We start from the raw sequence: 13,610 nt of genomic DNA, 5'->3' as shown, positions 1-13,610 counted from the left end.
ACACAACGTGCCAACTTCACTGGTTTTGGGTTTTGTAATTAAGTCAATAAATGTTGCAGGTTTATGAGATGTACCTATACTGTCATGTCAATCTCTGCAGCCAAACGATATGAAGCCGAGTAAATAAAACAAAACGATGCTTTAATGTGACCACAATGGAAAAAGCAGTTTGTTCAGCAGTTAGCCCATTGAACGCTGAAATCGACTAATTAATGCTTGAGGGGGGGGGGAATCCAGTTACCCGAGTAAGGTCAACCGGTCGGTTGTCGAGCTGCAGGCAACTCCTTGTCTGTTAGACAGCATGCTATTATGAGCATGTTGCTTTTTTATAATAATGGACATAATATGTGCTTGTATGTGTTCCTCCTATGGAGAAAATAAGGCTGATCTCTCCCTTTGTGCTTGTGCCAACTGCTCACGTCCTCCACCCACCCACACAACACATTTTCCCAGGCAATAATGTTCCTCCACACAACAAATAACCAAACGCCTAGAGAAGTTAACAGTGTCTCTGCTCTCTGTTTCCTGGCTGGAGTTGAAATAAAATGGTAATTTTTTGATTTAAGGAGAAGTTCAAAGGGATGGTCTCTACTTTTCATCTCGTTGCATACCACAAGCTCACTGACACGTTCGCGTCGGGATTTGAGACTAAAATAGAAGCGCAAGAAGCTGTTTGTTCTTGATTTTCTGCAATCTTTCTAGAAACAAATAAATAAAGCATTGTTAAAAGCCCAAATCCCAGATGAGCATAATTTGTACAAACACTCACCAACAGTTTGGGATGTAGTTGATTGATATTTGACAACAATGTTTTTCAAAGGTTTCAAGATCTGTTATGTGGATGGACAAAGATGCATCAATGGATCCAAAACACTTAAGAGATCTTGAGGGACAGAAAACTTGTTCAAGATTAAGGCAGGGGTCGGCAACCCAAAATGTTGAAAGACCATATTGGACCAAAAATAATAATAATAATAATAATAATACCTGGGATTTATATAGCGCTTTTCTAAGTACCCAAAGTCGCTTTACATGTCTACCCCAAAAATACAACAACATAAAAATCTGTCTGGAGCCGCAAAAAATTAAAAGCCTTATATAAGTGATATAATGAAGACAACACATGATGTAGGTGTATCTATTAGCTATAATAGCCTACTATCAAAATGACTTTAAAAGTCTTACATCATGTTTTGCCTTCATTATAACACTTATATAAGTGTCTATATTAGCTATAATAGCCTACTATCAAAATGACTTTAAAAGTCTTATATAAGTGTTTTAATGAAGGCAACACATGACGTAAGTGTCTATATTAGCTATAATAGCCTACTATCAAAATGACTTTAAAAGTCTTACATCATGTTTTGCCTTCATTATAACACTTATATAAGTGTCTATATTAGCTATAATAGCCTACTATCAAAATTACTTTACAAGTCTTATATCAGTCAGTCTACCCCAGGGCAGCTGTGGCTATGAAAGTAGCTTACCACCACCAGGTGTGAACGAATGATGGGTTCTACATGTAAAGCAACTTTGGGTACTTAGAAAAGCGCTATATAAATCCCAGGTATTATTATTATTATTATATCAGTGTTATAATGAAGGCAACACATGATGCAAGTGTCTATATTAGCTATAATAGTCTACTATCAAAATTACTTTAAAAGTCTTATATAAGCGTTATAATGAAGGCAACACATGATGTAAGTGTCTATATGAGCTATATTAGCCTACTATCAAAATGACTTTAAAAGTCTTATATAAGCGTTATAATGAAGGCAACACATGATGTAAGTGTCTATATGAGCTATATTAGCCTACTATCAAAATGACTTTAAAAGTCTTATATAAGTGTTATAATGAAGGCAACACATGATGTAAGTGTCTATATGAGCTATATTAGCCTACTATCAAAATGACTTTAAAAGTCTTATATAAGTGTTATAATGAAGACAACACATGATGTAAGTGTCTATATGAGCTATATTAGCCTGCTGCTGGTTAGCGCCTTGCATGGCAGCTCCCGCCATCAGTGTGTGAATGTGTGTGTGAATGGGTAAATGTGGAAACACTGTCAAAGCGCTTTGAGTACCTTGAAGGTAGAAAAGCGCTATACAAGTATAACCCATTTATCATTATTTATTTACTATCAAAATGACTTTAAAAGTCTTATATAAGTGTTATAATGAAGGCAACACATGATGTAAGTGTCTATATTAGCTATAATAGCTTACTATCAAAATAACTTTAAAAGTCTTATGTAAGTGTAACAATGAAGGCAACACATGATGTAAGTGTCTATATTAGCTATAAGAGCCTACTATCAAAATAACTTTAAAAGTCTTACATAAGTGTTATAATGAAGACAACACATCATGTAAGTGTCTATATTAGTTATAATAGCCTACTATCAAAATGACATTAAAAGTCTTATATAAGTGTTATAATGAAGACAACACATGAGGTAAGTGTCTATATTAGCTATAATAGCCTACTATCAAAATGACTTTAAAAGTCTTATATAAGTGTTATAATGAAGGAAAAACATGATGTAAGTGTCTATATTAGCTATAATAGCCTACTATCAAAATAACTTTAAAAGTCTTATAAAAGTGTTATAATGAAGACAACACATGATGTAAGTGTCTACTGCACCTGTGCTGATCCACGCTAACCCGTCCCTTTAATTTTTAGTTGAGGTAAATGCCTCCGATACAGGCTCGTCGTGTTCCTTCCGGAGTGGAGGCGCTGGCTAGACGGGGCTGAGCTACCGTTCATTGTTCACACGGATCACAAGACTGGCTTATCTCTGCGCTGTTCAAAGACTCAACCGACGTTTAGCCAGACATTATTCATCACACGTTTCAACTTTACCATCACTTTAAACCCTGGCTCTCAGAACACTAAGCCGGATGCGCTGTCCCGCATCTTCTCCCGCCCCCGGAGTCAATCATACCCCAGTCCCACATCCTCGGGGGCCTGCAACGGTACATACCCCTCTGGGTGTCATCCCCATGCTGCGTTCCGGCGTATTATGTTAGTTCAAAGGTCAGTCGCACAACATTCCTTCTGGCTCAGTGAGTTTGGTGGCCTACGCTACGAGCAGATGTTAGAAGATCTGTGACGGGTTGTCCAGTCGGTCCCGAAACAAAGGGTCCCATCAAGTTCCATCTGGACTTCTCCTTCCTCTACCCATTCCGGCTCGACCCTGGTCGCACATCGTCTTGGACTTTGTTACCGGACTGCCTTTCCCCAATGGTAACACCACTATCCTCACCATGGTCGACCGGTTCTTTAAGATGACTCATTTTGTTGCACTCCCCAAGTTACCATAGGCTTTGGAAACAGTCCAGCTGCTGGTGGAGCAACTGTTCCGGCTTCATGGCATTCCCACAGCAGAGGTCTCCGATAGAGGCCCTCAGTTTTCTTCTTTAGTCTGGGGGGAATTCTGCAGGTTCTTGGGTGCATCACCATGTCTGTCCTCCGTCTACCACTACCAGAGTAACGGGGAGATGGAATGCACCAACCAGGACTTTGAGGCGGCCATCCAATTCATCTGCCATCAGCAGTCCACAACTTGATCAGCCGACCTTCCCTGGATTGAGTACACCCACAATTTTCCTCATTAGCTCAGCCACAGGATTGTCGCCTTTCCATGCAGCTTACGGATACCAGCCACCCGCATTCCTTTCCCTCGAGTTAGAGGTTGTGGTCCCGTCTGTGTCGGCTCACCTGCGCCGAGCACGCCTGGCATGGCACACAAGAGCTGCACTGACCTCAGAAATTAACCAACGTCAGGCTAACTGTTGAAACCCGGTCTTTCATGTCTCTCACATCAAGGCAATAGCCTCGAGTCCCCTCAGCCCTCCGGAGGTGCTGCCCCCTCCACCTATGCTTATCGACAACCCCCCTGCATTCACAGTCAAGGCCATCTTAGATGTGAAATGGAGGGGCAAGAGATTCCAGTTCCTGGTCGACTGGGAAGGGTACAGCCCTGAGAAGCGCTCGTTAGTCGCTAGGCCCCTTATCCTCGACCAACGTCTCTTCTCTGAGTTTTATCCCCGTTTTCTAGAAAAGCCAGGTAAGCTGCCAGAAGGCTTCTGTTAGGGAGAGAGGGGTACTGTGATGACTCCTGTATGGTTGGCCCAGCTGTGTCCTGGTGTGACCACCAGTTAAGTTGTTTTGCTGTTTTTCCATGGTGTGCTTCCTCCCTAGCAACCATCACTTCCTGGATTAAAGACTGTAAATTGCACGTTGGACTCCTTTTCTACATCTTGGGTTCCGCACCATACAGGATCATAACAAGGCTGCTTTTTGGCGAGAGTTTGTTTGGCGTTCCGGTCTCGTTCGCCTCCTAAAGTGGTTGCATTTCCTGCACTCGGCTGGAGGCTATGGTTTCAGATGCAGAAATAAGTTTGCTGTGCTGCTGCCTTTTTGCAGTCATTTGTTCCACGCCTGTTGCCGCAAAACCAAACCAGCTAAAGAAGTAAAGAGGATGGCGCAAGCTACGGAACCTCTTTGGGAATATGTTTTCAATATTTTCAACAAAAAATTTGAATATATCGATAAAATGGATAGCATCCAGGCCTTTGATCAATACAAAGTCAATAGTACACACTAATTTCAAATGTTGTGTCTTGGCATAGTTTGCGGTAGTTGTGATACCAAGATGCAGGCGGCAACAGGCGAATGAAGATAGACGGTTTCTTTTCTTAGGTTTCCAGGCAGAAAAACACAAATAGATGTACCCCCCACCCAAAGGCAGATTCCAGGCTGCCAGAGGAAGCTTTAAACTGGCGGCGTCAGCTGCAGCTGCCTGAGCAAAACAACGGATGGGCAGAGGGAGGCTTGGAGGAGGGTGTTGCTCCAACCTGTGAAGTTACTATAAAATGTTGGTGTGGAACAGGAACAGGTGACGTGAAGCCTTGAGATGACAAAGGCATGGGCACAGGGGGGGGGCAAGCTTTGGGAAGCTAGGATGCCGGTATTGGTGGAAGCCAGGCTGTGGGAAGCCAGAGACGTAGTACAGGGGCTCGAGTGAGCGTGTGAATGCTTGAGAGAAGCTGGCTGGCTGCCTTAGCTAGAGTGAGAGAGTCCATGCAGCCAGCGTCGCCAGCCGACACGCATTTCCACTGCTGGTGTGTTTACGCCCGTGAATTTGAGTGTGCTTTTGGGCCGGCGATGCTGTGTCAGCAGGCTAGCAGCTAGCCGCAATTAGATTACCATACTTGTCTTCCAGAGGAGTGGAAGGTGGCTGCACATTGACCTAGCAGCAAGTGAGTGTCCCAATCACCATCCGTACAGTGACAAGGCAGGGATAAGTGCACAGGAAGTGGAGAAACGGCGAGGAAGGAGCACTGATACTAACTAAACTCATGTATACAAGAAAACTACATTGAAATGTACTATTGCTCATTTAAGTCCGTTTTTCGCCCTCAAAGTCCTCCTGTGTCTAGGGATTTAATCGCTGAATTTGTAAACATAAATAAAAACAACGAAAAATATTATACTGAGGAAATAAAATATCGTTTAGCTCACTCTAGTATCGCTCATTTACTGATATCACCCTTTGATATCGACACCACCAATTTATGGATCCATCCGCCCTCCCCTTACGTGTCGTGTACTTCTGGCTGTGACGATGCCGACATGCTAATGGACGCTGCTCTATTAACCTCTCTCTAGACTCTTTTTACTTTGTTATGTTTCCTTTTTATAACTGCTTACTTTCTGCTTAGCAGCCTAATGTACACCCAAAACTAAAGAGGAGACATTTTACCAAGGTATGCCTATAGGCTACTGTTTCAAACATTTCAGATTGCCATATAACTTAGTACATGTAGTCCACAATATGCAAACACGAATGAGGAATTATTTCATCATGTGATTTGGCTGTCTCCATACGTTACACATTAGCCGTATTCGCACATGCTAGTCCTCGGGACGCAGTTCTGAGAACTACCACACTCGAGTTTAGTTATAGGAACTACCCTCCCCCATAGGGACTTATCCTTTTCACGTTCGCACATGACTGGGTATGCTGGGGACCTTGGTAAGGAAACACATGTGACGCATATCTGCCTGCGACCCGTGACGTATTACTTTAGCGCCTCACCCACTGATGCAAAACAACCCGCCCGGGAAAAGTGAACAAAGAAACAACACAAATAAGAATGGACACCTCGGAGGCTGCTGTGTTCGTGATCGTCTGCTTGCAAGGAATAATAACAATGGGTGCTAAAATTCGGCATCTAATAACGATAATGGAAGAGCACACCGAGGGAGTAAGATTGTATAGGCCTACATATCCTGTAAGTAAACATTTCAGGCGGTATTTGACAGATAGTATTGAGCAGATTACAATGTGTGGATATTTTAGACGTTATGCATTGTGTGACACACGTATTCTCGTTGTATTTCAGATGTTGCAGCAACTCAGAAGACTGGTGGAGAAGAGTTGTCCCCAGTTTTACCGATGAGCAGTGGATTGAAAATGTAATTAATAAATTATCCATTTACCGCTGGCTGTGTCCATTTTTCCTGTTGCGATCTCGTAAACATCTCTGTCTGTGTTGTGGCTAGGAGAAGTGAATATCCGGCAAGGGGCGTAGTTTGGCAGTTCAACCAATCACTAAACACCTACGTATCTTAGTTCCTATGGGACTCAGTTTAGAGTAGGAGCTAAAATTGTTCTAGGATCTGAGGGCCGTAGTGCCGAGTTCCCGTATGTCGGAACACAACGAAAAACAGCCCGAGGACTAAAAAGGTTATAGGAACCCTAAAAAGTCCCAACAGTCGGAAAACGACTATTGCCACGACAGCCGTGCTAATGTTGGAACCCATTTCCTCAGTGTGTCAGCATTTTGAGAACAAAATAGGCACTGACACTACCCATATCCACATAGGTTTTATTTGTCGAAAATCTATTTAGCTCATACAGGCTAATGGGCATACATTTCCCCCATTAGCCTGTATGTCGATGTGTCATTGACCGGGCTCGCATGCTAAGCATTCTTTGCACGAACATACTAGCTTTGTTAGACAAGATCATAGACTGTATTGGACAATATAGTTTACATACGAAATGTCAATTTCCATTTATTACAAGTAATAAGAAAAGGTAAATGCCTGACTTACCTATCAAGGAGGAAATTAGCAAGTTTGGCGTCAGATGAAAAAATCTTCTGAAAGGATTTAGTAGAGAACATCGACGATAAAGTTTGCAACTTTTGGTCGCTGATAAAAAAAAAGTCAATAAATTTCAGCTTACAGTTGAGCCAATGGGAGCTCCAATATTCATGTTGTGTTTTATCTTTATCCTGCCTTCTCCTTTATGTCTGCACCTGTGTATTCAGTGATTCCTTGAGGCTCACCTGCTCGCAATTAGCCCGCCAGTATTTAGGCTCATCACTGACAGCTTGACCTTGCCGGTTAATGTATCCTGAACCCATACTTACACCCCTTAACCAGGACACGCGAGCATATAACCCCAATTCTTGAGACTTTGCACTTTCATTTTAGAATTATAAATTATAAATGATAAAATCTTGCTGTTTGCTTTTAAAGCTTTGCATGGACTGGCACTTCATTATATCTCGGACCTCATCCAAATTTACACTCCTGCGCACGCTCTGAGGTCCGAGAGCCAGCTCCAGCTCGTGGTGCCCAAGTCGAGACTTGAAACCAGGGGAGACATGGCCTTCTCTGTGGTCGGCCCTAAGCTCTGGAACACTCTGCCCCTCCATGTTTCAACTGCTCCCACAGTGGAGTGTTTTAACTCTCGTCTTAAGACCCACTTTTATTCTCTGGCTTTTAACACTAAGTGAGTTGTGTGGTCCTTTGTGTTTTTAAATGTTGATTTATATGTATTGTTTTAATTGGTTTTACCCTTTAAAATCGTTATTAATCATATTTATTTTTATATTGGTTTTATATAAATTGTTTTTGTTTTTTATTCAGTCATTGGTGGAGCGAAGGATAATATTTGAATATTGTTTTTAATATTGTTGTGCAGCACTTTGGAAACATTTTTGTTGTTTAAATGTGATGTACAAATAAAGTGGATTGGATTGGATTGAAAGTTAAAGTTAAAGTACCACTGATAGTCACACACACACTAGGTGTGGTGAAATTACCCTCTGCAATTGACCCATCCCCTTGTTCTACCCCTTGGGAGGTGAGGGGAGCAGTGAGCAGCAGCGGTGGCCGCGCTCGGGAATCATTTTGGTGATTTAACCCCCAATTCCAACCCTTGATGCTGAGTGCCAAGCAGGGAGGTAATGGGTCCCATTTTTTTTATAGTTTAAATGTTGTTATAAATGTGACCATTACTAATATATGTTTGATTAAACGTGATTATTTGCATGAGTGTATATAATGTATATGTGCTTGTATATGTACAGTGTGTATGTATGTTTGTACAGTGAAAGGGTGTGTGTATGTATGTAACATGTGTGTGTATGTATATATTTGTGTATGTATGTATGTATGTATGTGCATATGTATGTTTGCATTTACAACATATTTGTCTCCCAGTATATGCGGGAGGAAAAAGTACGGCCCCAGCCACCCAAAAAGCCCACCCAAAACAGCAGGTGCGGTGCCCAGGGAACAAGGGACCACTGGCCCCACGCAAGGAGGCCGGCCAGCGACAGGAACCCCCAGAACCGGGCCCACCGTGCTGCTGGGCAGGCCAGCAGCAGGTCGTGGACACACACGCCAAGTCGTAGACAAGGCATGGGAGAAGCAGGAGGCAACCAGCCCACCAAGCCAGCGAGGGACCATACCCCACGCGGGACGGGAAGACATTCTTGCATTACAAGCAACCGGGCTCCCATGTGCCCAACGCCCCCCTCCCCACAACCCCAACCCAGGAGAGCACGGCCGCCTCACTTAAATCTGGTGCAGCAGGACCGCCCAGCATGGGGCCAGGGAAACCACCCGCCCCACCCATACAGGGACCCCAACGATGGAGATGGAACAAAAAAACAACAAGAAAGAAAGGAGATCACAGACACACCAACACACAAGGCCATTACCCCAATAGCTGGCCACCGTGCAACACAAAACACCAAGGCGCCATGAGAGACCGCATGCGAGGACTAGGCCCAGCAAGCCCCCACCGAGCCGGGCATTCGGAAGGGGTTGGCGGCGGGACCCAGGGGCCTCACACACGCAGCCTGGCCGCAGCACCCCGGAACGCCGACCCCTGTGGGGCAAATAGACCCTTAGGGCCACACCAGTCCCCAAAGCCCCAAAAACAATCAAAATGAATAAAAACAATTTTTTTTAAGAAAAAATGCCTCGGAACCCACCATCCTCTGAGAATTTCATAATACACCCCCCTACAAATGGCCGCACGCTGCCCCCCACCCCAGGGTCAACCCCCGACAAGCCGGCACTTAGATGACAGCACGACATCGGGTGTGAAGGACAGTGCGGCAGAGTGCTAGGGTAGGCCGGGGCCAACACCTGTGAAGCCAACCAACGTGACCACAAACAAAAACAAGTCTGCCAGCCCAGACAACCACTTGTGGCCACTTCCTCACACCGGACTCAACAGCCACGCGCCACAAACAAATGGCAGCAAAGACAACCGCTGCAAAAACCCGGACAGCCAGCACCACCGCACCAAATCTAAACGACCGAAAAACCTTGACCGACAACCACACCCCAACAAAAACATTGGGGACCAACCAGCGCCAGCCTGCTAGCCAGCCCAAACGCCAACATGCAAACCAGAGACAGCAACGCCACCCCCCACCAAGAAATTTCACTCCCTAATCCAAACACGAACAAACACACCACACAGAACCCACACTAAACAAAAAGGCTGCGGTGCCCCAGCCCAAAGCCATTGATAGAAACCCCACAGCGCGAAGCCAAAACAGACGGACACAGACCCCGCCCAGCAGGAAATGAACTTGTGGGATGCCGGAAGCGAAACAACCAAGCAACCAACAAATCCAAATACAGACACACAAATCCAAACACACAAACAAAAACACCACGGTTCTCATGAAGCCATAACAACACCCAATGACCCCTCTGCCAAGAAAGCCTAGTATGGGGTCACACAACCCATCCATCCATCCATTTTCTACCGCTTGTCCCTTTCGGGGTCGCTGGAGCCTATCCCAGCTTGTCAGGTTCAAACACTAAAGACATCTAATAATCAGACAAGAAGCAAGGAATCATGCAGAGACAGAGTTCAATTTAGCTGGAGGAGACACGTGTTTTGGGCTGTATTCTAGTTACAGATCCAAACTACGTTCTAAAAGTCAAGCCCGTGCGCCTCCTCTATTTATTTGGAAGGGCCCTATTACATCACTGAAGCTGTCGCTGAGGGAAGGGGGTAATCTCGACAACTCCAGTTAGACACAATATATGATTATAGAATAAACAAAAATTAGTTGACGCAGGTCATATCGCCTTGTCTCTGCTCTGTCTGCGTCACGGCGGTGTTCGGCATTGGCAGCAAGCAGTCCAAGTCTGGACACAACACTGATAAAGTCGGCTGGCAATCTTTTGAACTGCCAGCTTTGCACAGATACAAAAATACCACTTCAGCACAATTGACAATAATTTATAGCAATGGCCCTTAAGTTTAAAGTTAGTGTGGTAATTTACATAATTATTCTAACACAGCTGCATTCGGGCGGACAAGTCGCCACCTCATCACAGGGCCAACATAGATAGACAGACAACATTCACACACTAGGGCCAATTTAGTGTTGCCATTCAACCTATCCCCAGGTGCATGTCTTTGGAGGTGGGAGGAAGCCGGAGTACCCGGAGGGACTAAGGGGGCATAGTCTGGAGTGGGAAAAAACCTCCATGCAATGCACACATAAACACGTTACATTTAATCACGACAAACTCGCAACAGAGGGGCGGGGAGTTGGGGCCCTGGAAGGCGACCGCTGCTATGAAGCGCTGCCATCCGACCATTACCCCGAAGGGAAAACAAAGCGGTGGTGAAGGCGTGGGGTGGGAGAGGAGGGGGGGTGTGTGTGTATGTGCCCAATTGTCTTGGGTGTGATGATGTAATGTTTTTTTAGACTGAGGCCGATCTGCAAAAGTTCGACTCCAGGTGTCGTTGAGGAGGGAGGGAGGTCAAAAGCGTCCTCGGGGGTGTTTTTCAGAACAGCCCGGTCCTGTTTCCACAACGTCAAGGCCATTCGAGGGAGTCAAATCGTAGATTGGGATGTTTGTTTTCCGCGAGCAGACAAAACAATGACTTGTCTGCTCTATTTGTCCATGCTGGGTGCTCTCAATGACATTAAGTTGTTGTTAAAGATAAACAACTGTTAATAGGTTATAGTGTAAAGCATGTATATCGAATGGCAAAATATATGAAATCTTCTTCAGAGTGGACACACAACATGTTTCTTCAGATAGGCTCTGACCAGGAGATAGTAGGTGTTTAAAGCAACCAATCAGAAAAGAGTAAAGTTCTTGGGCTGCGTATTCAATGCCCACACCTTAAAGAGGAACTGCACTTTTTTTAAATTTTGCTTATCATTCACAATCCCTGTGTAAGACAAGAACGCATGCTTTTTTTTTTTTTTAAGAATTCTAAGTAGTAAAATACGGCTGATACGAGGTGGCTAATAATGCAGCTAAAGGGAGTACACTGGAGGTGTCAAAGTTGTTTTCGCTGAGGGCCACATTGCAGTTATGTTTGGCCCCGGAGGGCCGTATTTAACAGTGAATGCTATTATTACACAATTTTTAATGTATTCTATTAGTAAAAAAAATTTTAAACTAAAAGGTAAAAAAATGTTGGTAAGTTGCAATAATTGCACCTTAAAATGTAGTGTATATTACTGTAAATGGAAAAAACAGTACTGCTGTTTTTATGGTAAAAAAAAAAAAAGGCAGATCAGTTGCCAAATTTTTACTGTAAAATGTACATTTCTTTTTTTTACTGTAAATAAAAAAAACTGCTTTTTACAGTAACATTTTGGCACCTGAGCTGCCAGTTTTTTTTTGTTTTTTTGTTTTTTTTACCGGAAATCAACAACTGTAGGTTTTTCAGTGTAGTACTGCAAATTACAGTAGAACAAAAGTACAGTTTTTTTCATTTAGAGAAAAATGCTGTAAAAACCACAGTAAATTTCACAATTTTACAATTGAATCTATTGCTACTTTTTACATTGCACAATTTGATGGATAACTTGCTTTGAAATCATTATTATTAGTATTTATTTCTATTTAAAAAAGGGTTTGAATGTTTGGTAATACATTTTTGCATAATTAGACCATATTTAAGTTAACATAATTTGCGATTGCATGGAGTACTTTTTTTTTTTTCTGCCAAAATAGAAAGAAATAATACATTTAGTAAGAATGGTTACAGTACTGTATTGATACATATTATTTCCAGGCTTTCGAGGGCCACATAAAATGAAGTGGCGGGTCACAACCGAGAAGTTGGTCAACTTTGACATTCAAATTAGGCGAGAAAGACACAAAAAAACGCTTGTTTGTGGCACCTTTTTTTAACCTTTCTTCAAGGTTATGATTATTTTTCATCTAAACATGAAGATATGAACATCCTATCAGTCGGCATCCCAGTGAGAGCAGACACTGTACAGTAAGTAATTAGTTTACAATGTTCGTAGTTTGCATTTATTGTTTAGCACTTAGCAATAAATAGTGCCACATGATGCATGGTGTTTAACTTGAGCTGGATCTTCATATTTTCAGGCTAAAAAAGAAAAGGTTCTGGATCCTCATTTGTCCCAAAGTAGTCATTTTTGGCTTTAATTAAGTCTGCATAATTAATTGATCCGGACTATAAGGCGCACTTAAAATCCTTTCACTTTCTCAAAAGTCGACAGTGCGCCTAATGTACGGCATAATTCTGGTTGTGCGTACTGACCTCGAAGCAATTTTATTTGGTACATGGTGTAATGATAAGTGTGACCAGTAGATGGCAGTCATACATAAGAGATATGTGTCAACTGCAAGATGACGCCGGTAAACAACACCAAAACTTTAAATGTTCCATTGAGAATATAGAACATTACACACGGCGCTCAAACATAACAAGAAGATAGAGAAAAAGAATAAGCTTATTGACTACGGCTGTCAGGGTGTGTTGGTGATGAACCCCAAGATGCAGAGAAGGCGGCAGGCTTTGTCCAGGAAAACATGATTTAATGTTCATAAAATAAAGGTAAAAACACAAACCAGGAACTACGAATAGCCAAAACTGAAAATAGGAACCAGCAAACAGAAAAACTGGAAACAGCTAATGGCTAACAAGAAAACACAAAACAAAAGAGCTAGGAGAAAGCAAACTACAAATAGGTAACAGGAACAGCTTACCGCTACGACGACAGGTACAAGGACAAGTAGTAGCACGACAGGTAGTAGCTGTAACGATCTACACGACAGGTAGGAATGACAATAATCCAGCACCGAGTGGAAGAAAAAGCAGGTTTAAATAGTAGCTGGCTGATTGACACCAGGTGTGGCCCGGTGCCAATCAGCCACAGCTGAGGGGACAGCACTCAGAGAGACAAACAGGAAACTGAACCAAAATAAGAGTGCTGACAGGAAATAAAACAAACACAGAGAAAAAACTCAAACTTGAC

The 13,610-nt window shown here is 43.1% G+C and overlaps 1 long non-coding RNA gene across 1 annotated transcript in view; it reads left to right on the top strand.

Annotated features, from left to right (window-relative positions):
- Positions 1 to 6,529, top strand: part of LOC133639469 (uncharacterized) — a 41,288-nt gene extending 34,759 nt beyond the window's left edge. The window contains exon 3 of the long non-coding RNA XR_009823796.1: positions 6,429 to 6,529. This is a non-coding gene — a long non-coding RNA (uncharacterized LOC133639469). The remainder of the gene's footprint in view (positions 1 to 6,428) is intronic.
- Positions 6,530 to 13,610: the final 7,081 nt, after the last annotated feature.

The sequence above is a fragment of the Entelurus aequoreus genome, linkage group LG22 (assembly GCF_033978785.1).
Source record: "Entelurus aequoreus isolate RoL-2023_Sb linkage group LG22, RoL_Eaeq_v1.1, whole genome shotgun sequence".
In the NCBI taxonomy this organism is placed as follows: Eukaryota; Metazoa; Chordata; class Actinopteri; order Syngnathiformes; family Syngnathidae; genus Entelurus; species Entelurus aequoreus.
This window is presented reverse-complemented; position numbering and strand designations above follow the sequence as displayed.